This window comes from Furipterus horrens, unplaced genomic scaffold (genome assembly GCF_987537825.1).
Source record: "Furipterus horrens unplaced genomic scaffold, mFurHor1.1.pri manual_scaffold_4, whole genome shotgun sequence".
NCBI classification, from domain to species: Eukaryota; Metazoa; Chordata; class Mammalia; order Chiroptera; family Furipteridae; genus Furipterus; species Furipterus horrens.
In genome coordinates this window covers 82521616-82546835 of record NW_028327174.1, presented here as the reverse complement: position 1 = coordinate 82546835, position 25220 = coordinate 82521616, and the positions used below count along the sequence as shown (strand labels likewise).

The following is a 25220-nucleotide window of genomic DNA, read 5'->3' as shown; positions in this document are numbered from 1 at the left end:
ATTTTCAGTCTTTAATTTATTTTTTGTAAATAAGAACAATATCTTTAATTCAATTGTTAGGATAAATTAAATCAGCCTCAAGTATTATAATGTTGTTATAGCTATTTCATCAATTATTATTATAGATACTATTACATTTACTATGTTATTATTGAAGATGTATTTATGAAAATAAAAATTTATCATGATTATGGAAGGTTTCAAGGAGATATGGCAGTAGATACATAGAATATGATCTGAACAGAAAAACCAGCATCTCAAGGAGCAGAGGCAAGGAATTGTCCATAGCACACATGAAAGACTAGTTAAAAAGAAAATGAATGACTTCACACACACACACACACGCAAAACCTAAACAATCCAATAAAAAAATGGGCAGCGTACCTGAATAGACACTTCTCCAAAGAGGACATACAAATCACCAATAGACACAGGGAAAGAAGCTCAACATCACTAGCCATCAGAGAAAGGCAAATTAAAACCACGATGAGATATCGCCTCACACTTGTCAGAATATCTGTCATCAGTAAATCAACAAACAACAACTGTTGGCGACGATGTGGAGAAAAGGGAACCCAAGTGCACTATTGGTGGGAACATAGGCTGGTACAGCCACTGTGGTAAACAATATGCAGTTTCCTCAAAAAAAAAAAGAAAGAAAGAAAAATAGAACTACCTTATGACCCAGCAGTTCCACTTCTGGGTATTTATCTGAAGACATCCAAAATATTAATTTGAAAAGATATATGCATCCCTATGTTCACTGCAGCATTATTTATAATAGCCAAGATATGGAAGCAACTTTAGTGTCCATTGATAGAGAAATGAATAAAGAAAATGTGGTACATATATACAATGAATATTACTCAGCTGCAAAAAAAAAATGAAATATTACCTTTTGCAAGAACATGGATGGACCTAGAGGGTATTATGCTAAGTTAAATGTCAGACAGAGAAAGACAAGCAGGAGATGATTTCACCTATATGTAGAATCTAAAGAACAAAATAAACAAACAAAACAGAAACAGACTCACAGATACAGAGAACAAACTGATGAAGGGAGGGAGGTTGGGACAACTGGGTAAAAAAAGTGAAAGGATTAAGAAGTACAAATTGGTAATTACAGCATAGTCATGGGGATATAAAGTGCATCATAGAAATATAGTCAACGATATTATAATAATGTATTTTTGGTGCCAGATGGGTACTAGACTTAACAGGGGGATGACTTCATAGGTTACATAAATGTCTAACCACTATGTTACACACCTGAAGCTAGTCTTGAATGTCAACTGTAATTGAAAAATAAAAATAAAAAAATAAGATAGTAACTAAAATATTATAGTCATAAAGTTCCAAACATTTTTCAAAGTATAAACTTGGTCTAAAACTAATAAATGTCATAGAAAAAAAACACATGATAAACTATTACAAACAGGCAAATGTTTTCAGAGTCCCATTATATACAAAAACCCCTCTCCTAGTAAGGGTTGTCGCATGTAGTCTACCCTACAGCTAAGTGATTAGAAAACTGTCTCAACTATTGCTCTGGGTAATCTATTCTTTATAGAGCAGATGGAGGTATCTTTTTAAAAATATAAATTAAGTCATATTACTTCTCTCCTTAAAAATCTTCTAATGACTTTGCATCACAGCTAAAAAAATGTCAACCTTCTTGCACTAGCCTGTGAGGTAGTATGTGATCTGGCCCAGCTTTTCTCTCTGATACCTTCTCACAGGTCTTTGACCCCTCCCACCAGGTTCTAGCCAAGGGTACCTTTATTTTAGTTCCTCAAATACACCAAGCTTGTTCCCTCAGGGCCTCTGTATCCTTTGCCTGGAATTTTTTAGTCACATAATTAATGTCATCATGTCATTCAGATTTCAGCTAAAAAGTCATCTCTGTGGGCAAGCTTATCATTTTCTAATGTGTTTTAATGTACTTATTTATGATCATTTCACATCACTAGACAAGAAACTTCATGACAACAGGTCTGTGGCTGCCTTCTTTACTGCTACATCCTCAGGACCTAACACAATGCGTCATCATGATTGGTGCTCAATAAATATTTATTTTAGGGAAGAGTGGATGAATGAAAGCCATGAATGCATAAGAACTTTTTTTAAAGCTGAATTACTGTGTGGTGGGGAGAGGTACAAAGAATATTGCTGATTCATTTCATGTGTCTAAGAGGGTTTTTAAAACACAGTAAGGTGATTTACATTTCTAATATCTGCTTCTAGTTTTGCCCCCAAAATAAAAAATGATATACTAACAATAATCTTTTTGAACCAATTATTTGTATTTTCCAATTATTGGAACTTAACCAACAGTTTTAGAAATCCATACCCAGAACACTGGATCTATTTATAATGTACAGTATTTTGGAAATGATTGATCAAATACTGAAGGCATGGATGTGGGACTTGGTCAAATAATTAAAATAAACAATCACCAAAATTCATTAAGTTAAGGACTACTTTCTCATTGGTAGGAAGCAACACCATAACTCATTACTTAAAGAGAAAGGAGTCTTATTACATAACCTATAATTCACTCCCTTTGTGACATTAACATTATTTCAGCACATGTATACAACACCCTCTAATTCACAAATCTTGTTCATTTTAATAGAAAAGAAGGTTTTAAACTGCATAGTTATGAATGGGTGCTCTTTCTTCAAATATCTCCTGTTTGATTATCTTAAATTGGGGTTACCATAGGACTGAACACATGACAGGATAAGATCTCTGTTCTTGCAGCCCAGGACTGTTTAATTCAACTTTTTAGCTTTGACACATTATTTCACTGCTTTGAAGCAAGGAGGGCAAGTAGAGTCCCTAAAAAAATAAGAACTAGAAGTTAGCTTGTAGTAATAAAGAAAGGAGGAAATTTTTTTGGATTATTTCATTCGTTAGGCCTGTCTATCCTCATGTCATCACGTTTTCAGGAAGAAGGATTGGCTGAAAGCTGGCTCCAGCTAAATCCTTTTTAGTGCTGTTTTGCTGAAGGACTGGAAAGTGACAATTCCTATCAAGCAGCTGGTTTTTTCTTCCCTTGCCAGACTCCAGGGCAATCATATTAAATTGAGAAAAACCACAACTCAATCGTGCGTCTTCCACTTAATTTTTCATACAAATTTAAGGTCAGACTGTGGCCTAACACCCAGTAAGGTACTTGGAACATGGAAAAAGTTACAACCATGCAGCAACTGTGAACGTCATCACCATATTACCTGACAAGAGAATGCTTTTAAGATGGTCATAAAGATGGAATTCAGTGCAATGGTATATTTGGAAGGCTGTCCTAAATCTTATAAAAAGTTAGTTTTTATTTCCTGTGGATTGCAAAGTTTTGTCAGTAAGCAGAGTTGAACAGTTTGAATTAATTTTTGTAAAAGCTTACATTTATTTTAGAAACATCAACAATTATAATCAAATAACCTATTATAAAGTACTTAACTATAGGTATTTATAGGCAAAAAAAAAAAAAGAAAATAATAGAGGGCAAATTATGTGTGTTCTTGAGTCTGGAGTTTCCATTTACAAGCAAACCATTGTGTTGGTCCTACTTTTCTTTTGTATTTGCTGAAGGATATGATTTTTTTTTAAGTAATTGAATAAAAATGGCCCTTATTCAATTTTTTTTTTTTCAGGAAATGTTCAGTGTTTGCTTACTGAATTTTTAGTAGAACTTTAAATACTTTTTTTAAACTTGATAACTCTTATTCCAATTACTCATCTGGAGGGAAATGCAAATATTAACCTGCAGTTATTATGAGTTAGCTCTGAAACTGCTCTTAAGTCTTTTGGTTGACATCTTCTATGAACTGACCATGTGATGCCTGATAGAGTCCTGAACTCTATGTTTTTCCAATGACTAGATTGGCCCTTTGGTAACATTTGCTCATCGTCAGTATTCTATGAATGAGGTGATGTTTCTTTGGGAGAAACAAATTAAAAACTTGTGTCTCCAATTTTGTCACATCTGGGTGAAGCTCTAGATGCAATTGTTTTTACTTTGTTTTAATCTTACCAAGAAATGTTAAAATTGAAGGACTGACCCTGTGTTTAAAGTCATTGTCAGAAACAGTGAAGTCATAGGCTTCTGTTTTTAATAATCCTTCATAAAACACACAGCATCATTAATCATAAATGACTGCAGATTTCCTAGATTCTGACATTGCTATGGGGCTTAAGGATTTTTAAAGCTCTTATAAATTTGAGCAAACAATAGCTTCATGACATTGCATAAAAATTTGGCTGTGATGAAAAGATGAGAGAACAGTTGAAAGCATTAAAATACTTAGAAACTGAAGATAGTTTTATGGCATTCCAATAAAATATAAGTCTAATTTTTATCTACTGTCAGTTTTTATGTTTCACTGACATATCAATCAATCCTCAACTATTTATCGAGTGACAATGTGTTCAGCACCATTAAGCACTATAGGGAATACAGAGACTTACGAAAAATGTATTCATTCATGAAACATTATATTCAGCATCTGAGTGCAAGGCTCTATTCTGAGTGCTTTGGAAGTGCTCTGTGCATTTTGAAGCTGAGGAAGAAATAATTCCTTTCTTCAAGAAACCTACATCCAGTTTGGGAGGTGTAATTTTTACACATAAATTTTTTGGGAAAATACAGGATAAGTAAAACATAATGAAGTTCAGAGAAACTCTCCTTTGGCTCCTATTTTCAGGGACTATTTCTCTGCTTGATATGGGAGATAACTTTGGTCTTCAACTTGGGATTCAGAGAAATAGATAAATGTAACCTGAATGTTTGTGTCCTTCCAAAATGTACATGTTAACGTCCTCATCCACTAGATGATATGGTCCTCTGGGAGCTGATTAGGTCATGATAGCTGCACTCTTATGAATAGGGGAGCTTGGAAAGCCTGCTTACCCCTTCCACTGTGTGAGGACCAGGTAAGAAGGCACTGGCTGTGAACCTGGAAGAGGGCCCTCATCAAAATGAGATCATGCTTGTGATTTATCTTGGATTTTCTAACCTCCATAACTGTAAAAGATAAATTTCTGTTGTTTACAAGCTGTCCAGTTTATGGTACTTTACTATAGCGACCTGGACAAACTAAGACAAAGAATTTTCAGTTAGAGAAATAACATGAACAAGGCACATACAGGAAAATGCATACATGTAAAAGATACATGTAAAAGGTGCATACATGTATGTTTCATGAGAAAGTGGTTAGATCAGTGTTACTAAAGGGAGTTCATATGGAAGAAATAAGGTTTACTAGAATATCCTAGCAATTTTATTTGCATGGTGCTTCTTCAACTCCATTCAGTAAATGCATTAAATACTATGCATGACATATGGCTAGATTTCATAAGGAGTGAAAAATGGAAGAGACAGAGCATGTATTCTCAAAGAAGTTTTAATCAAGCACTGAGGGATATATAATGAACTCTGACTAATTTTGTAATATAAAAACTATGGGTATGTAGGGTATAAATTTAAACTTGTCAATGTGAGCTAAATCTTAGAGATTATATAGGGTAATAGTAAATGGAAGTAGACTGTGAAGTCATTCCATGTTGAAGGAGCAACTTGGACATAGGGAGCTGAGAAATATGAAAGGCAAATTCATTGAAGAGAACATATTCACTTTAATTGAATGTGTGTACCTGAAGGGGAGAAGCTATAAATAGAGCTTCATACAATCCTTTATTGGCAAATATTTAACAACCAGCTCTCTAAAAAATATATGTATGTATATATACAGATCTATTGATGTACATTGATTTATAATAAACTTCACTGATAGAAAAATGTGTAACTCACAGTTTTATAAAGAATAACAAAATACAAAATATTTTTTATTGTATTTCCAAATAGCCAAATGATTCTCAAAGAGTGCTTTCATCAGTTTTGGCTGCACTCTTGCATCAAAAGCCAAACTGTAATTGTAATTGACAATACCATGTAGTTCCAACATAAACATTGGTTGATATTTTTCCTTACATTAATTAGTAAGATAAAAGTAAAACAATAAAGGGTTATGCTGAACTTTCATTAATTTATCAATGATATGAACACCTTTTTTGTTAAATTAAATAGTTTTTGAACATTGGGAGAATATTTCCTCAATTTGTTATGGTATTTATGATTGGAGTGCTATAGGCATGACACATATTTCAATTTGAACTGTATTATAAACTTTTTTTATCACTTTCTTAAGTTTAGGCCAAGAATCAGCAAAGTACATCATTGGACAAATCTTTTTTAGTGCTATCTGTATCTTGTTTTGGAATCAAGATTATTGTAGCATTACGAAATGTACATAGCAGATTTTTTTAGGTTCCTAAACTCTAGAAAACTTGTAAAAGAAAAGAATATTCTGCTTTTTTTGAATTTTATACAATACTATTTGTAGGGCACTCTTTAATGATTAATTTTTTAATTTTTAAACAATTTCTAGAATTTTGTTTGGTTCAGCATATTTAAAAAAAATTCTAGTGCATGATTTTTCATATTTGTTAATTAAAAATTTATCATTTATCATCTTTAAATATGTATTGTGTCTAGTTATTTATATTTTATTCTGCATTTTAGTTGATTATAATCTCTTGTTTATGATAAGTATTGACAAATGCCTATTTTGTTAATCTTTAAAATAAAAAGGTTTTGGTTTTCTTGTTATGTTTTTCCATTTTTTTCAAGAATATCTTTTATTATACAGATTTCATATATACAACAATCAATTTGTGAACATTTACAGGCATGGAGTTAAATTCCAAATCTGCATGGCACCTCCATACACCATACCACATACTCACGTTTGGAATGAGCCCAATAGAAAAGGGACATAGTTATTGCTTTGTGAAAGGAGAGCTTCAATTAAATAGAATCTTTTGCATCAAGAACAGAGCCCAGAATCCCAATTCTTAATACCCTGTGCACATATGAATAAAACCTAAGGATGTTTTAGGTGATCAAAAAGTCTTTAAAAGTTATTAAATGGAATTCCATTTCTCAAAAAGTCATTAAAAAGTGAACCCATATTTACAGACCCAAATAATTATGCATAAATAAAATCTGTACACTGGAGGCACTATTCCTTCAAATAACAGCACCTGGACTTCCGGCCAAGATGGAGGCTTAGACGGACATGCTCGGTCTCCCTCTACAACTAGAGAGGAATACAACTACTTCAAAACAAAAGATAACTAGAAATTCCAGAAAATAAAACTACACGGAAGCCCAACGTATGAAGTTATAAACCAGCGGTGCCCTTTGGGCAGGTAGGAAGAGCGAAAGTGGGTGGTGCTGTTTGCTGTCGCACCAGGGACAGCAGCGGGGAGAACAATCCCGGCTGCAGTCGAACCCCGGCAGCTTGCAACCCCAACGCTGGGGAAAGCAGCCACCACATCGCCTTGAACAGTGAGGCCCAGAGGGCAAGAGGACGGACCCGGTCTCCTAGCGGAATAACTGTGTGAATCCATCTTGGACCCCCGCCCCCACACAAACCGCCACAGGGCTGCGAAATAGGTCGCGGACAGGCGCCGATTGCTGGGTTGTGACGACAAAGCACCACAGCGCAGCGAGAAAGGTTGCGGAACGGCGCCGGTTGCTGGGTCGTGACGAGTACAGAGGCACTGCCCCCTATAGCCGGCCCAAGAAAACAAAATGCATCTGTCAAAATGAGGCAGACAACTATAGAAATCCCGGTGGCGCAGCTCACCAGGCAACAGATGAAGAACCTGACAGATGAACAAATAAGAAACCTGTCAGAGGCTCAGTTCAGGGCCATTGTTATCAGGTGGCTTACAGAATTAACAAAAGATCTGGAAAAAGATGAGAAAGAATCGAAAAACACTCATACTGAAAGGAACAAAACCACATACGAGACAGATGGTGAGGTAATAAAATCCAGAGTTCAAATCAACAAACCAGAACACAGAGAAGGAACAAACAGTCAACCAGTGCAGAGAGAAAAAACGGGAAGCAAGGAAAATGATGAGAGGATCAGAAACTTCTGGGACAGCTATAAAAGGCCCAACATAAGAATCATTGGTTTGCCAGAGGGCGAAGAAGATGAACTAGAAATTGAAAAATTAAGTGAAAATATAATAAAGCAGAACTTCCCAAACTTGGGGAAGGAAATAGACTTACAGGTCCAGGAAGCACAGAGAGTTCCAAAACAACTGGACCCAGGGAGAACCACTCCAAGACACATTATAATCAAAATGTCAAAAGTTAAAGATAAAGAGAGAATCTTAAAAGCAGCAAGAGAGAAGAAGAGAATCATGTACAAAGGGGTCCCAATTAGACTATCAGCTGACTTCTCAAGGGAGACCCTGCAGGCAAGAAGGGACTGGCAAGAAATATTCAAAGTAATGAAAAGCAAAAACCTACAACCACGAATACTCTATCCAGCAAAATTGTCATTCACAATAGAAGGGCAGAGAAAGTGTTTCCAGGACAAAACAAAACTGAAAGAGTTCATTAGATCCAAACCACTGTTATATGAGATGTTAAAGGGACTGGTTTAGAAAAAGGAAGATCAAAACTATGAAATCTAAAATGAAAACTGCATCACAAGAAACAACAACAGAAGCTAGGGAATTGAAACAAAGGCAAACTAAACAAGCAACGAGAGTGGAAAAAGAACTATAGGTATGGGGAGCATATTGGGGGGAGGTCAACAGGGAGGGGGAACGGGGAGCGGGAAGGAGATGATATAGGAATTAAGGATCATGGTAGGAGGGAATGGAATAGACAGAGGTTGAGAAGAACTATATGCACAACTAATGGACATGGTCTAAAAGGGGGGGACAACTGGAGGGAAGGGGGCCACTGGGTGGAGGGGAGCAGAGGGAAGGGAAATTGGGACAAATGTAACATTATAATCAATAAAACACATTTAAAAATAAATAAATAAAATTTAAAAAATATTATATACAAAAAAAAATAAAATAAAATAAAAAAACAAAAAACAAATAACAGCACCTCTTCTGGGACTTGGGTATGACAGGAGGCAAAAAGGCCTACCCTTTTTAAATTTATTTGAATCACCAAGATGTGAAATAAATATGCAAATAAAGTTTTAGTACCTTAAAGGAACATATAATTTCAAAGAATCTCCCATTTGAAGAGTTAATTTTCAAAGTTTTAATAAAAAGAAAACAAAATCATCAGCAAGCTTTGTTTCTACAAGTTTTGTAAAATCTGAAGACCCCCCTTTCTGTTGTTGTTTTATGAAATGCATTGGAGTGACACCGGTTCACAAAACCATATAGGTTTCAAGTGTCCAACTCAACAGAACATAATCTGCACACTGCATTGTATGCCCATCACCCAAAGTAAAATCTTTTTTTGTCCCCATTTATCCCCGCTTTACCCACCTCTAGCTACTGAACCCGCTCCTTTCTCTCTGGCTATTACCACACTGTTGTCAGTATCTTTATTTATTTTTTTACTTAATCCCTTCACCTTTTGAACAAGATTTTTTTTTTAAGTCCAATACCACCTTTTAATTAGTTGCTAAACAGATAGAATCTGTCTCCTACATACACTAAGATTTGATATCTGAAGACGCTAGATAAAAACGTTTTTAAGATATTTAGTGGGCCCAGAAGCCAGCAACTACCTTAAGAGTGAAAGTTATTGTTGATTTGAATCAGGTCAGTTTGACAGGTCAACAGCTAAGCATGTGGGATTTTTTGTTAGCCCAAGAGATGAACTTAAAAGATTTGAAAACTTGTAACACCACTTTCAGGGGCAGGAAAAACAGGCTACAACATAATAAAACATAAGCTTAATGAGTAAAGAACCAGTACTTGTTACCTTCCGGTAACTTGTCCAGAGTTGAGAAGAGGCTTCAGCGCCAGAGAAACACTGACTCCAAAAGGGCAGGTCAAGATCGGGAAATCAACAGAGGCCTTTTTAAGGTAACAAGCTCAACTTGTGTCCCTGGCAGTTGGAGTTCCCCTGCTTGTGCGTGTGGAAAGTGGTTTTGTTCTTTTTCCTTCCAGACTCTTTGGCCCTTTGTTCCCACCCATTTTATTTCCTGTGCTTGTCCATTTTCTTCAGGGTCTTACTGGAATCGGCTGGACTCTGGTTGCCAGGGTTCATGTAGGATTCATCTGTGATGACCAAAGCTGCTTCTCCGTAGCTCTGCACAGCAGACACAGCAGCACAGATGGCCCGGCTGCCAACCCCGTGGGTAATCAGCTGAAGTGAGACAAGCAGTTCTCAATGTTTGCCTTCGAGACTCGGGCGGGCTGGTTTGTTTCTGTTGGGTGTTGGGCTTGGTTGAGAAAGTCTGTGAATTCTTTTCACACAAGCTGTGAGGCCAGCAGTATGTTCTTCCGCATTGCTGTCTCATTATGTCCTCCGAGATGAGGTCTGACGAAGTGCTCAGCCCCCCACTTACTAGGACACTGCTTCACGGACATAGGCAAAGTCCTGAGCCATAAGAACGGCTCCCCATTCTCCGTGCAGACAGCTGGTCCCCAACAGGCAGGTAACAGGCAGCTCCTTTCTCCTTTCCTGACATCCACAGACACTCATAAAAACCCAGACCAGGGCCCTGCCAAGGCTCTTATCTTAATTTAAAAAATTTATTTCTCGATATTTTTCATTTATTCTATCTTTATTATTTGCTTTTTCTCCTTTCTTTACTTTGTGGCTTTTATTCAAGCTTTTAAAAAATATTTTCTTCCTTTTTATATTAGCAGTGTGTCTCAAAATTTGGTTTTTTGTTTGTTTGGTTTTTTTACTGTGGTTCAGTTCTATGCCTTTCATCATTGCCCTTGTCTTTTTTAACCCAAGGGTAATTTAATATGCTTTAGAGCTTATGATATATGGGACTTCTTTAAAGCTATATATTTTTTGTTTGCTTTGGTTAAACAACATATTGTGTAGGAGGTTAACTGTGTAGGAATTTATTTAATATTTATTTGTGACCTAGAATAAAATGAATTTTTTGCAAATGTTCCATGCATTATTTTAAAATTTTACATTTGTTCTTCATTGGGTATTGAGTTTTTTAATGCATTTGTTGGTTTAAATTTATGTTATATAGATCTTTCACATATCTATTTTTTTTATTTTTCAGATGTGTATGTAAATATTTCAAACCATAATTATTGACTTACATATTTCTCCTTGCAGTTGTAATTTATAAAGACAAGAGAAAGAATATCTGTATGGAGAATTGTTTACTACTTATTACTGATAAATGTAAAAACATGTAGTGAGATTAGGGAGCAGTCTACAATCTCTTGTTAAATAAGAGGTGTGGCTGGGGAAATAGTCTGTATTTTATTTATTTTCCCCCCATGGTGTGGTTTGCAGCACTGAACTTCTCCTTCAGACTAGAGGTACTTATTCCTTACAAGCTAAAGATATTTGTAGTTGGCAGGTCCTAACTAAAGTCCTTTTCCGAAAAATGGCCTCTGCTGAAGGGAACCACACACTAAGTTACACCTCCTAGTCAAATGACTAATCAATATGGACATTAAAGACTCTGTGCTTTATCTCAAGGAAGGACAACTGTGAAGAGCCATATAAGCTCCAGAGTACCCTATGACCTGAGACATTTGTTATGACTCTGATTCAGGTCAACTTTTTCCTTTGCCCAGACCCACCTCCCCTACTCCCTCACAATGGTTGTCCTGAGAATATTCATCAACAAATTACCTGCATAAAATCTTCATTCCAGTGTCTCTTTTCCTAAGGAAACACAATCTTAAACAATGCACTTGCACTTGTAAGATGAAGTGAGCTAAGAAATAAACAAGGGACTTCTGGCCAAGACTGAGACCTAGATCCACATATTGCATTTCCTTTCACAACTAAGGAATACAACTATCACAAAACTAGAGGCAAACAGAAGTTCCAGAAAATCGAGCTGCATGAAAGTCCAACAAACAAAGACATAAGAAGAAGTACTCATCCAGACAGGTAAGAGAGGCAGAGCCAGGGTGGAGAGGAAGTGGAAAGCAAGTAACATGTAGGGAGGGACACCTGGGGAGTGCTCCCAGCCTCAGCCCAGATGGCACAGATCACGATTCCAGCGACAGTGAAAATAAAGCCTCATTGCTTCTGACTCTGCAAACCAGTGGGGCCAGGGTGGAAGAGGACACTGCCTGTCTCTAAGCAGAGTTCCCTTGCTTAAAGCACCCCCATCGTCCTAGAACATCTGCAGACCCACCCGCTCTGGGAATGATGGGCCAGGGCAACAGCTAGAGCAGTGCCAGTCCCATACAAGAAGTGAGAGAAGTGCCTGGAAAATGGGCGAGTGCTGAGCAAGCAGCATTGTCCCCTCTCAGACCCCTCCCCCAGATACAGTGCCATAACATAGTGAAATGGGTTGCCTTGTATTACGAATACCTAAGGCTCTACCCCTTACAATGTAACAGGTACAACAGCTCTACCTAAGAAACAGAGACAAACAAACACAGGAGCCTCTCAAGATGAGGAGACAGAGAAGTATGGCCCAAAAGAGGGAAAGGATCAAGGTTCCAGTGATAGAAGTAAGCACTGAGGAGATAGCCAACCTAACAGACAAGGAGATAGCCAACTTAAGAGACAGAGTTCAAAGCACTGGTGTTAAAGATGCTCACAGGCTTTACAGATATGCTTAAGTACGGCAAACACAGAAAGGAAGAAGAGAAGGCTATACTAAATGAAACAAAGGAAAATCCACACAAAACCAGTGGTGAAGGGAAGGAAACTGGAGTTCAAATGAATGATTTGGAACATAAGGAACAAAAAAAAAGTCAACCAGTACAGAATGAGGAAACAAGAAGTGAAAAAAAAAAAAAATGAAGAGAGCCTTAGAAACCTCTGGGACAACTTTAAATGTTCCAACATCCAAACCATAGGGGTGCCAGAAAGAGAAGAGGAACAGCAAGAAATTGAAAGCTTATGTGAAAGCATAATGAAGGGAAACTTCCCAAATTTTGCAAAGGAAATAGACATACAAGTCCAGGAAGCACAGAGAGTCCCAAACAAGCTAGACCTAAAGAGGACCACATCAAGACACATCATAATTAAAATGCCAAATGTTAAAGATAAAGAGAGAATCTTAAAAGCAGCAAGAGAAAAGCAGAGAATTACCTACAAAGGGGTGCCTATAAGACTATCAGCAGATTTCTCACAAGAAACTTTGCAGGCAAGAAGGGGCTGGCAAGAAGTATTCAAGGTGATGAAAAGTAAGGCGCTATAACCAAGATTACTCTATCCAGCAAAGCTATCATTTAGAATGAAAGGACAGATAAACTGCTTCCCAGACAAGGTAAAGCTAAAAGAGTTCATCATCACCAAGCCATTATTATATGAAATTATTTAAGAAAAAGGTAAAAACTATGAACATTAAAATGACAACAAACTCACAACTATCAACAACTGAGTCTAAAAAATAAAAACAAAATCCAACTATGCAAACCAGAATAAGAACAGAATCATAGGTGTGGGGACCATTTGGAGGGTTATCAGCTGTGAGGGGGTAGGGGGAGAAATGGGGAAATGGTGCAGGGATTAAGAAGCATAATTGGTTGGTACAAAATAGACAAAGGGAGTTAAGAATAATATAGGAAAGGGTGAAGCCAAAGAACTTATATGCATGACCCATGGACATGAACTAAGGGCAGTGGGACTGCTGGGGGGATGAAGGGTACTGGGCAGATGAGAGCAAAAGGAAAAAAAATTGGGACAACTGTAACAACATAATCAATAAAATATACTTTTAAAAAAAGATACAAGAAACATTGTACATCAGATAATGACACCTCAGTCCTCTTCAAAGTAAGTATTTTGGGATGTCACACAGTTCTCCCAGTCACCATCAGCTGCCCCATCATATTTTTCTGAATCTCATCAGTGGTATGAAATCTCATCTCTTTAAAAGGTGATATTAGTTTTGGGAAAAGCCAGAAGTCTCAGAGCACCAAATCTGGGTGGTAGAGGGGCTGAGTCACCTAGGTGACTTGATGTTTTGCAAAAAAAACTCTGAAACAGGATGCATGAGTGGGCACATTGTTGTCATGAAGCCATCAATCACCAGTTGCCCATAGCTGCAGCCTTCTGAATCATCCAAATAATTTCTGTGGAGGAATGTTCACACAATGCAAAATTTATGCAGATCCCTTGTTATATTCACTCAGTCATTTTGAATGCAACGGCCACATGGTACACATGCTCACTCAAAAGAGTCTACCACCCCCACTGACTAGTACTGAAGTTGTTGTTCGCACATGCGCATTCCAGTTCACTCTCCTTAACTGCCAGTTTACATCGATGTCATGCAGATCATTCTCGTTATGTTAACAATGGCTGGACTTTTTCCTGACAGACCTCATATATAACTTAGGGCTCTAAATTCCATACCTAGAAAAGCATATGCTGATATTTTCATGGATGTTATTTTCCAAGACTCTTTTCATTTCAGTAATATGTGACACTCTGCCCTGAAATAGTTTTAAGAAATATTGTTCTCAGCAATAAGAAGAAGAAAAAGAAGAAAGAGAAAAGAAATAAACACATACTTCCAGAAGAAGACTACACACTGCCACTGGTGATCCCTGAGAAGTTCTAGCACATTTTATGAGTTCTCAACACTAGTACCTGTTGATAGTGGAAAGGAGCATTGCCATCACAGCCACTTGGGATGTGGGGCAAAGACGTGCTCATGTGATGTTGAAGAAGACAGACATCACCAAAAAGGCAGGAGAGCTCACTAAGGATGAGGTAGAACATGTGATCACCATTAGGCAGAATCCACACTAGTGCAAGATCCCAGACTGCTGATTGTTAAATAGACAGAAGGATGTGAAGGATATGTGAAGGCTGGAAAACACAGCCAGATCCTGGCCAGTAGTCTAGACAACAAGCTCTGAGAAGACCTGGAGAGTCTGAAGAAAATTCAGGCCCACAAAAGAATGCACCACTTTGGGGGTCTTTGTGTTCAATGCCTTGTCTGTTAATAAATAGTTTATATACCTAAAAATATAAATAAAGTAAAAAATACTGACTGGCAGCATAATCCCTGTAATGTATAGCTTAACACGTATTTTTAGAGTGGTCTTAGCTCCTAAAGATGCCATCTTGACACAGAAAATATAAAATAAAGAACAATGCAATAGAGCTAGTAAAGACTATTAAAAATTAAAACATTTGGGGTCTGGGTAGAGAGTTCAGAGAAAAGTTTGAAGGAAAGTCAAAATAGCAATGAGAATTTGTTCTTAACAAAGTTAATAAGTTTTATTAACAAAACCTAACAGTGAGGGAAAAGGTGAAGAAAAGATGCTTCAAAAGCATAAAAACATTGAGGATCAGTTAGGAAAGCTACATAGTAAGAGAGGAAATGACATATATCACTAGAACACAGAAAATATTTGCAATAATCTGCTGTGTAGTTTCAGTGATATTCAATAAGAATTTGAAAATAGAATATTTTAAAATGCTCTCTGTTAGACTTGGAAGCTAAAATATTCTATTGAATTCACAGATAACTACTAATATTACATTGTTGTATGTCCAGCACCACACTAGGAATTGAGATGAGTGAAAAAAATTATATACGGTACATTGTTAAGAACTTATATATTGTAAAGAGGTAGACTGATAGGAAACAAAATAAAAATAATAAAGACAGATAAAAATCACATGGGCTGACTAGCAAAAGGCCAACTGTATTCAACAGTCTGTGAGGTGAACTGAAGTGCCAAAACTTAAGAGCCATGGGTCATCCTTTCAGCTCAGTGAATAAATTGAAAGGTGAGAAGTGGCAAGTTCCCAGATGGCTTTAGTTTGGCTTGGCTCTGAGACACAAATACTGTACTCTTATAGGGAAAATGATATTTCAGCATTTCTGTTCCCATGGAAAAAAAAAATGAAGAATTGTAAATCTTTGCAGGGGAAGTTGATTTTCACCAAGCTTTTAGTCTTAGTTTCAAAGGGCAAAAATAAATCCATTTCTGTTTAAATAACACTTACAAATATTTCCATTTCCAACAAATTTATATTTTTAAAGTTTCTCAAGTTTTTCTCCTTAAAAATTATTTAATAAAATAGTTGTTTTTTTAAGCAAGTTACAGAAATAGAGTAGCCATAACATATAAATTTAGCATTCAATCTCTTTTGAGCTGTCAAGTTTAATTTTATAAATTATTCAAGTTTTTTAAAGTGTACACTTGAAGATATTTACTATAAATGTCTGAAGTGTGTGTATATTAGTTATTATTAAAGTTTATCAATAAATATTTTGTTTTTTAATGTGTCAAGATGATATAATTCTCCACGAATGAACACACAGGTAGATAAAATAAAATTACGTAGCTATATACTAGAATAAATTTAATTAGATTCAGTTTTTAACTTAGAAATCTATTTTTCAATGAAAGATAAATAACTTTTTGATTGCAGCATACATACTAGTTTTATCTTTACAAATATTTTAAATTTTTAGATGGTGTTAATTTATAGTTTCCTCTTTGTTGGTTTAACTGAGCCAACAAAAAAAGACTTTCTTTTATTTTACATGCATACAAATATGTTTTTAACTAAAGAGATGGGGTAAATAGTTAATTATATGACAGTCAAAAACTTATAATCTTTTATGTCATGAGAACTGTACTAATATTTTCCACTGAACTGTCATAGGAAAATGCAATGCTGATCTATAAGCACACCCTGAAAAGGCACTGAAAGTCAAAAGAATCTTTCAGTACTTGAACCCAAAGGTCTTGTTTACGATATCTGTGATGAGGATTGATAATTTTAAGATGATATTCATCCATCCCTCTTCCAGCATCTGTAGTTTCCAATCACAAAGGTAATTAGCCAGTATCAAAGAGTTTCCTTAGGAAGCAAGCCAAAGCTGGTATCTGCTTTCTTTACAAGACAATGAGGTTAATGCCAAAAAACAATACACAGAATTATCAAGTCAAGGTTTTGGCTACTCATACTTCAACATTTATGTGCTTTCTGCACTTAAATGTACGGTACAGTACAAGTCAACTATTTCCTACTTTTTAAAAAAATGTTTATTTATTTATTATTTATTTACTTATTTATTTATTTTATTTCTATTACAGTTGTCCCACTTTTTCCCCCATTGCTCCTCCCCGACCCTGCTCACTCCTTCCACCACAGTCCATCCCCACCCTGCTACCCCATTGTCCATGTTCATGGGTCATTTATACTAGTTCCTTGACTAAACCCTTCCCCTTCTTTCTCCCCTTCTCCCTTTCCCCCTCACCTCTGGTCACTGTTAGTCTGCTCCTTGTTTACTTGCCTCTGGTTCTATCTTGCTAATTTGTTTGTGTTGTTCATTATTGTCCTATATTAAGTGATACTATATGGTATTTGTCTCTTGCTGCCTGGCTTATTTTGCTAAGCATAATACTCTCCAGTTCCATCCATGTTGTCGTAAATGGTAGGAGTTCCTTCTTTCTTTCTGCTGCATAGTATTTCATTGTGTAAATGTACCACAGTTTTTTTGATTCACTCATCTACAGATGGACACTTAGGCTGTTCCAGCACTTGGTTATTGTGAATAGTGCTGCTATGAACATAGGAGTGCATAGATTCTTTTTAATTGGTGTTTCAGGATTCTTTGGGTATAATGCTAGTAATGGAATTGCTGGTTCAAAAAGCAGTTCCATTTTTAGCTTTTTGAGAAAATTCCATACTTTTTTCCATAGTGGCTGCACCAATCTGCATTCCCACCAACAGTGCACTAGGTCCCCTTTTCTCCCAATCTGCTCCAGCACTTGTTGTTTGTTGATTTGTTGATGATGGCCATTCTGACCAGTGTAAAGTGGTATTGCATTGAGGCTTTAATTTGCATCTCTCTGATGGCTAGTGATGTTGAATATTCTTTCATATGCCTTTGAACCCTCTGAAAGTCCTCTCTGAAGAGCTGTTTGTTCAGGTCCTTTGCTTATTTTTTAATTATATTGTCCTCTTCTTGGTGTTGAGACAGATAAGTTCTTTATATATTTTGGAGATTAAACCCTTGTCTGAGGTATCATTGACAAATATGTTTTCCAATGCTGTTGGTTCCCTTTTCATCTTGCTGATGTTTTCTTTAGCTGAGCAGAAACTCTTTAGTGGAATGTAGTCCCATTTGTTTATTCTTTCCTTTATTTCCTTTGCTCTAGGAGATATATCTGTGAAAATATTGCTACATGGGATATCTGAGATTTTCCTGCCTATGTTTTCCTCTAGGACTTTTATGGTGTCATGGCTTACATTTAAGTCTTTGATCCATTTTGAGTTTATTCTGGTTTATTGTGTAAGTTGGTGGTCTAGTTTCATTTGTTTGCATGTCCCTGTCCAGTTCTCCCAGCACCATTTCTTGAAGAGGCTATTTTCACTCCATCTTATCTTCCTCCCACCTTTTTCAAATATTAGTTGTCCATATAGACCTGGGCTTATTTCTGGGCTCTCTATTCTGTTGCATTGATCTATATGTCTGTTCTCTTGCCAGTACCAGAGTGTCTTGATTACAGTGGCCTTGTAGTATAGTTTGATATCAGGTATTGTGATTCCTCCTACTGTGGTCTTCTTCCTCCAGATTGCTGTGGCTACTCGGGGTCTTTTGGGGTTCCATATAAATTTTTGAAGTATCTGTTCTAGGTGTACAAAATATGCCATTGGTAATTTAAGAGGGATTGCATTGATTCTATAAATTGTTTTGGGAGTATGGACATTTAAATTATGTTGATTCTTCCTATCCATAAGTATGGTATATGCTTCCATTTATTTGTATTTTCCTTAATTTCTTTCTTCAGTGTTCTGTAGTTTACCAAGTACAGGTTTTGACCTCTTTGGTTAAGTTTATTCCTAAGTATTTTATTTTTCTTGTAGCTATAGTAAATGGCATTTTTTTTCTAGTTTCTATCTCTGATATTTTATTGTTAGTATGCAGAAATACCTTCAACTTCTGAATGTTGACTTTGTATCCTGTCATATTGCCAGGTTCATTTATTAGGTTGAGTAGTTTTTTGGTAGGGTTTATAAGGTTTTCTATGTACACTATCATGTCATCTGCAAATAATGATACTTTAACTTCATCTTTTCCAATTTGAATGCCATTTTAACTTCTCTTTCTTGTCTGATTGCTGTGGATAGAACTTCCAAAACTATGTGGAATAGGAGAGGAGAGTGGACACCCTTGTCTTATTCCTGATCTCAGGGGGAATTCTTTCAGTTTTTGACCATTTGAGTATAATGTTGGCTTCAGATTTCTCATATATTGCCCTTATTATCTTGAGATATGCTCCCTCTGTTCTCATTTTGCTGAGTGTTTTCATCACAAATGGTGTTGTACTTTATCAAATGTTCTTTCAGCAACTATTGATATGATCATGTGATTTTTGTCTTTCATTCTGTTTATGTGGTGCATACATTTATTGATTACAAATATTAAACCATCCTTGCACCCTGGGGTGAATCCCACTTGATTGTGGTGTATGATCTTTTTAATGTGTTGTTGGATCCAGCTTGCCAATATTTTGTTGAGGATTTTAACATCTATGTTCATCAGCGATATTAGCCTATAGTTTCCTTTCTTTCTTGTGTTTTGACCTGATTTTGGAATTAGGATAACACTGGTCTCATAGAAAGAGTGTGAAAGTCTTTCCTCTTGAAACTTTTGGAATATTTTGAGAAGGATAAGAGTTAGTTCCTCCTTACATGTATTGTAAAATTCACCTGTGAAGCCACCCAGTTGAGGGCTTTTGTGTGCTGGGAGTTTTTTATTACTGCTTCAATTTCATTAGTTGTTATCAGTCTACTCAGGCTCTCTGAATCTTCTTGATTCAGTTTTGGAATATTATGTTTCCAGAAACTTGTCCATTTTATCCAGGTTGTCAAATATCTTGTCATATAGTTGTTCATGGTAATTTTTTACAATTCTTTATATTTCTGTGGTATTGGTTGTGATTTCTCTGCTTTCATTTCTGACTTTGTTTATTTGGGTCCTTTCTCTTTTTTTTTTTTTTTTTTTTTTTTTTTGATGAGCCTGGTTAAAGGCTTGCCAATTTTGTTTATCTTTCAAAGAAACAGCTCCTGGTTTTATTGCTTTTTTTAATTGTTTGCTTAGTCTCTATGTCATTTAATTCTGCTCTGATTTTGATGCTTTCCTTCCTTCTTCTCACTCTGAGCTTCTGTGATGTTGTTCCTCTAGTTCTTGTAGCTGCCAGGATAGATTTTTTATTTGATATTCTTCAAACCTTTTTAGGTAGTTCTGTATTGCTATGAACTTCCCTCTCAGTACTGCCTTTGCTGTGTCCCATAGGTTTTGGGCTCTGTGTGTTCATTATCATCTGTTTCCAGGAACCTTGATTTCTTCCTTGATGTCATTGCTAACCCATTCATTATTTAATAGCATGTTATTCATTCTGCATGAGTTTGAATGTTTTTGAGTTTTTTCCTTGAGGTTGGTTCCCAGTTTCAGGCCACTGTGATCTAAGAAGATGCTTGATATAATTTCAGTTTTCTTGAATTTGATGAGGCTTGTTTTGTGTCCTACCATGTGGCCCATGTTCCATGTACACTTGAGAAGAATGTATATTTTGCTTCCCTGGGGTGAAACGTTCTATATATATCAATTAAATCCACTTGATCCAGAGTGCTGTTCAATTTCTCAATATCCTCGGTGTTTCTTTGCTTCAAAGATCTGTCCATTGTTGATAAAGAGGTGTTTAAATCCCCTACTATGACTGTGTTTCTCTTGATATCCTTCTTGTAATCTTCCAAGATTTTCCTTATATATTTGGATGCTCCTATGTTGGGTGCATATAAGATTAACAAGATTATATCTTTTTTTATTTTTATTTTATTTTATTTTTTGGTTTTTCAATTATAGTTGTCCCATTTTTTCCCCATTGCTCCCCCCAACCAGCCCACACCTTCTCCCACAATCATATTCCTTGCCATTGTCCATGTCCATGAGTCATTTATACACATTCCTTGACTAAACCCTTCCCTTACTTATCTTCCTTCTCCTCCTCCTGCTGCTAAAATCTGTTATTCTGCTCCTTGTTCACTTGTTTATGTTGTTCTTTAGTCTCCTGTATTAGGGGATATCATATGGTATTTTGCTTTCTTTGCCTGGCTTATTTCACTAAGCATAATTCTCTCTAGTTTCATGCATGTTGTCACAAATGGCAGGAGTTCCTTCTTTCTTTCTGCTGCATAGTATTTCATTGTATAAATGTACCACAGTTTTTTGATCCACTCATCTATAGATGGGCACTTAGGCTGTTTCTAGTCCTTAGTTATTGTAAACAGTGCTGCTATGAACATAGGGGTGCATAAGTTCTTTCGAATTAGGGTTTTAGGATTTTTCGAGTATAATCTTAGCAATGGAATTGTTGGTTCAAAAGACAGTTCCATTTTTAGTTTTTTGAGGTAATTCCATACTGTTTTCCATAGTGGCTGCACGAGTCTGCATTCCCACCAACAGTGCACTAGAGTTTCCATTTCTCCACATCCTCGCCAGCACTTGTTGTTTGTTGAATTGTTGGTGATGGTCTTTCTGACTGGTGTAAAGTGGTACCTCATTGTGGATTTTACTTGCATCTCTCTGATAGCTAGTGATGTTGAGCATTTTGTCATGTGTCTATGGACTTTCTGTATGTCCTCTTCAGAGAAGTGTTTGTCAGGTCCTTTGCCCATTTTTTATTGGCTTGTCTGTTTTCTTGATGTTGAGTCATATAAGCTCTTTATATATTTTGGAGATCAGTCCCTTGTATGAGGTATCATTGGCAAACATGTTTTCCCATATGGTTGGTTTCCTTTTCATCTTGCTGATATTTTCTTTTGCTGAGCAGAAATTCTTTAGTTTGATGTAGTCCCATTTGTTTATTTTTTCCTTTATTTCTCTTGCCTTAGGAGATGTATTCGTGAAGATATTGTTACGTGGGATATCTGAAATTTTCTGCCTATGTTTTCCTCTAGGACTTTTATGGTGTCACAGCTTACATTTAAGTCTTTGATCCATCTAGAGTTTATTCTCCTATGTGATGTAAGTTGGTGGTCTAGTTTCATTTTTTGCACGTCCCTGTCCAGTTCTCCCAGCACCATTTGTTGAAGAAGTTCTTCTCACTCCATTTTGTTCCTTCCCAGTTTATCAAATATTAGTCGACATACAGTCCTGGGTTTATTTTTGGACTCTCTGTTCTGTTCCATTGATCTATATGTCTGTTCTTTTGCCAGTACCAGACTGTTTTGATCACATTTGCTTTGTAGTATAGTTTAATGTCTGGTATTGTGATTCCTCCTACTGTGTTCTTCTGTCTCAGGATTGCTTTTGCTATTCGGGGTCTTTTTGGTTCCATATGAATTTTGGGGGTATTTGTTCTAGGTCTGTGAAATATTTCATTGGTATTTTAATAGGGATTGCATTGAATCTGTAAATTGCTTTGGGTAGTATGGCCATTTTGATGATGTTGATTCTTCCCATTCAAGAACATGGTATTTGCTTCCATGTATTTGTATTTTCCTTAATTTCTTTCTTCAATGTTATGTAATTTTCAGAGTACAGGTATTTTATCTCTTTGGTTAAGTTTATTTCTAGGTACTTTATTTTTCTTGTTGCTATAGTAAATGGTATTTTCTTTTTTGTTTCTGTCTCTGATATTTATTGTTGGTGTACAGAAATGCCTTAGATTTCTGTATATTTGTATTGAACCCTGCTATTTTGCCAAATTCACTTATTATATCGAGTAGTCTTTTAATGGAGTTTATAGGGTTTTCTGTGTATACTATCATGTCATCTGCATATAATGATAGTTTTACTTCTTTCCCAATTTGGATGCATTTTATTTCTTTTTCTTGTCTGATTGCTGTGGCTAGGACTTCCAACACTATGTTGAATAAGAGTGGAGAGAATGGACATCTTTGTCTTGTTCCTGATTTCAAGGGGAATGCTTTCAGTTTTTGTCCATTGAGTATGATGTTGGCTTCAGGTTTCTCATATATAGCCTTAATTATGTTAAGGTATGCTCCCTCTATTCCCATTTTGCTGAGTGTTTTCATCATAAATGGGTGTTATACTTTATCAAATGCTTTTTCTGCATCTATTGATATGATCATGTAATTTTTGTGTTTCATTTTGTTTAGGTGATGTATTATATTTATTGATTTGCAAATATTAAGCCATTTTTGCACCCCTGGGATGAATTCCACTTGATCGTGGTGTATAATCTTTTTAATGTATTGCTGGATCCTGTTTGCCAATATTTTAAAAAAGATTTTAGCATCTATATTCATCAGTGATATTGGCCTGTAGTTTTCTTTCTTTGTTGTGTCTTGACCTAGTTTTGGAATTAGGGTAATATTGGCTTCATAGGAAGAGTTTGGGATTTTTTCCTCTTCTTGGATTTTTTGAAATAGTTTGAGGAGGGTAAGAGTTAGTCCTTCTCTAAATGTTTTGTAAACTTCACCTGTGAAGCCATCCGGTCCAGGGCTTTTATTTGCCAGGAGATTTTTGGTTACTGTTTCAACTTCATTCTTGGTTATTGGTCTGTTGAGACTTTGTACTTCTTCTTGATTCAGTTTTGGAAGGTTATATGTTTCAAGGAATTTGTCCTTTTCATCTAGGTTGTCAAATTTTTCGCCATACTGTTGTTTGTAGTAATTTCTTACAATCCTTTGTATTTCTGTGGTATCAGTTGTGATTTCTCCTTTTTCGTTTTCTGATTTTGTTTATTTGGGTCTTCTATCTTTTTTTTCTTGATGAGCCTGGCTAAAGGCTTGTCGATTTTGTTGATTTTTTCAAAGACCCAGGTCCTACTTTTGTTGATTTTTTGAATTGTTTGTTTAGTCTCTATGTCATTTAGTTCTGCCCTGATCTTGATGATTTCGTTCCTTCTTCTTGCCCTAGGCTTTGTTTGTTGTTGGTGTTCTAGTTCTTGTAGCTTTATGGTTAGATTTTTTATTTGAGATTCTTCTATCCTTTTCAGATATGCTTGTATTGCTATGAACTTCCCTCTCAGGACTGCTTTTGCTGTGTTCCATAGGTTTTGGGCTGTTATGTGTTCATTATCAGTAGTTTCCAGAAACTTCTTGATTTCTTCTTTGATATCATTGTTAACCCATTTATTATTTAATAGCGTGTTATTTATTCTCCATGAATTTGGATGTCTTTGATTTTTTTCTTTGAGGTTGATTTCTAGTTTCAAGGCATTGTGGTCTGAAGAGATGCTTGATATGATTTCAATTTTCTTGAATTTGTAGGGGCTTGTTTTGTGTCCTATCATGTGGTCTTTCTTTGAAAATGTTCCATGTGCATTTGAAAAGAATGTATATTTTGCTTCTTCGGGGTGAAAAGTACTATATATATCAGTTAAGTCCATGTGGTTTAGTGTATTGTTCAATACCTGTATATCCTTGGTGTTTCTTTGCTTCAAAGATCTGTCTATTGTTGATAATGGAGTATTAAAGTCCCCTACTATAAGTGTGTTTCTGTAAATATCCTTTTTTTGGTCTTCTAGTATTTTCTTTATTTATTTGGGTGCTTCTATGTTGGGTGCATATATGTTTATCAGTGTTATATCTTCTGGATAAATTATTCCCTTAAGTATTATGAAATGTCCTTCTTTGTCTCTTTTTATGGCCCTTGCTTTGAAATCTGTTTTGTCTGATATGAGTATTGCTACCCCAGCTTTTTTTCATGTCTGTTTGCTTGAAATACTTTTCTCCATCCCTTCACTTTCAGTCTGTGTAAATCTTTTATTTTGAGGTGTGTTTCTCGTAGACAGCAAATATGTGGGTCCTGTTTTCGTATCCATTTAGCTACCCTATGTCTTTTAATTGGAGCATTTAATCCATTTACATTTAAGGTTATTATTGACATGTATTTATTCATTTCCCTTTGTACCTGTGTTCTTCTCCCTCTCTGTTTTTCTTCTTTTTCTTAAAGCATTTTCTTTAGCATCTCTTTCAATGCTGGTTTGGTGGAGATGTATTTTTTAGTCTTCCTTTGTCTGAGAAACTCCTTGTTTCTCCTTTCATTTTGAATGAGAGCCTTGCTGGGTAGACTGTTCTTGGTTGTAGGCCTTTGTTTTTCATTGCTTGAAATATTTTTGACCATTCCCTTCTGGCTTGTAGTGTTTCTGTGGAGAAATCAGTCGCTAACATTATCGGAGCTCCCTTGTATGTTATTTGCTGTTTTTCTCTTGCTGCTCTTAGGATTTTCTCTTTGTCTTTGAATGTGGCCATTTTAATTATG

At 36.0% G+C, this 25220-nt stretch overlaps 1 pseudogene; it reads left to right on the top strand.

Moving 5' to 3' along the window:
- The first annotated feature begins 13760 nt into the window (after positions 1-13760).
- LOC150012302 (small ribosomal subunit protein uS13 pseudogene) lies at positions 13761-14961 on the top strand (annotated as a pseudogene).
- Positions 14962-25220: the final 10259 nt, after the last annotated feature.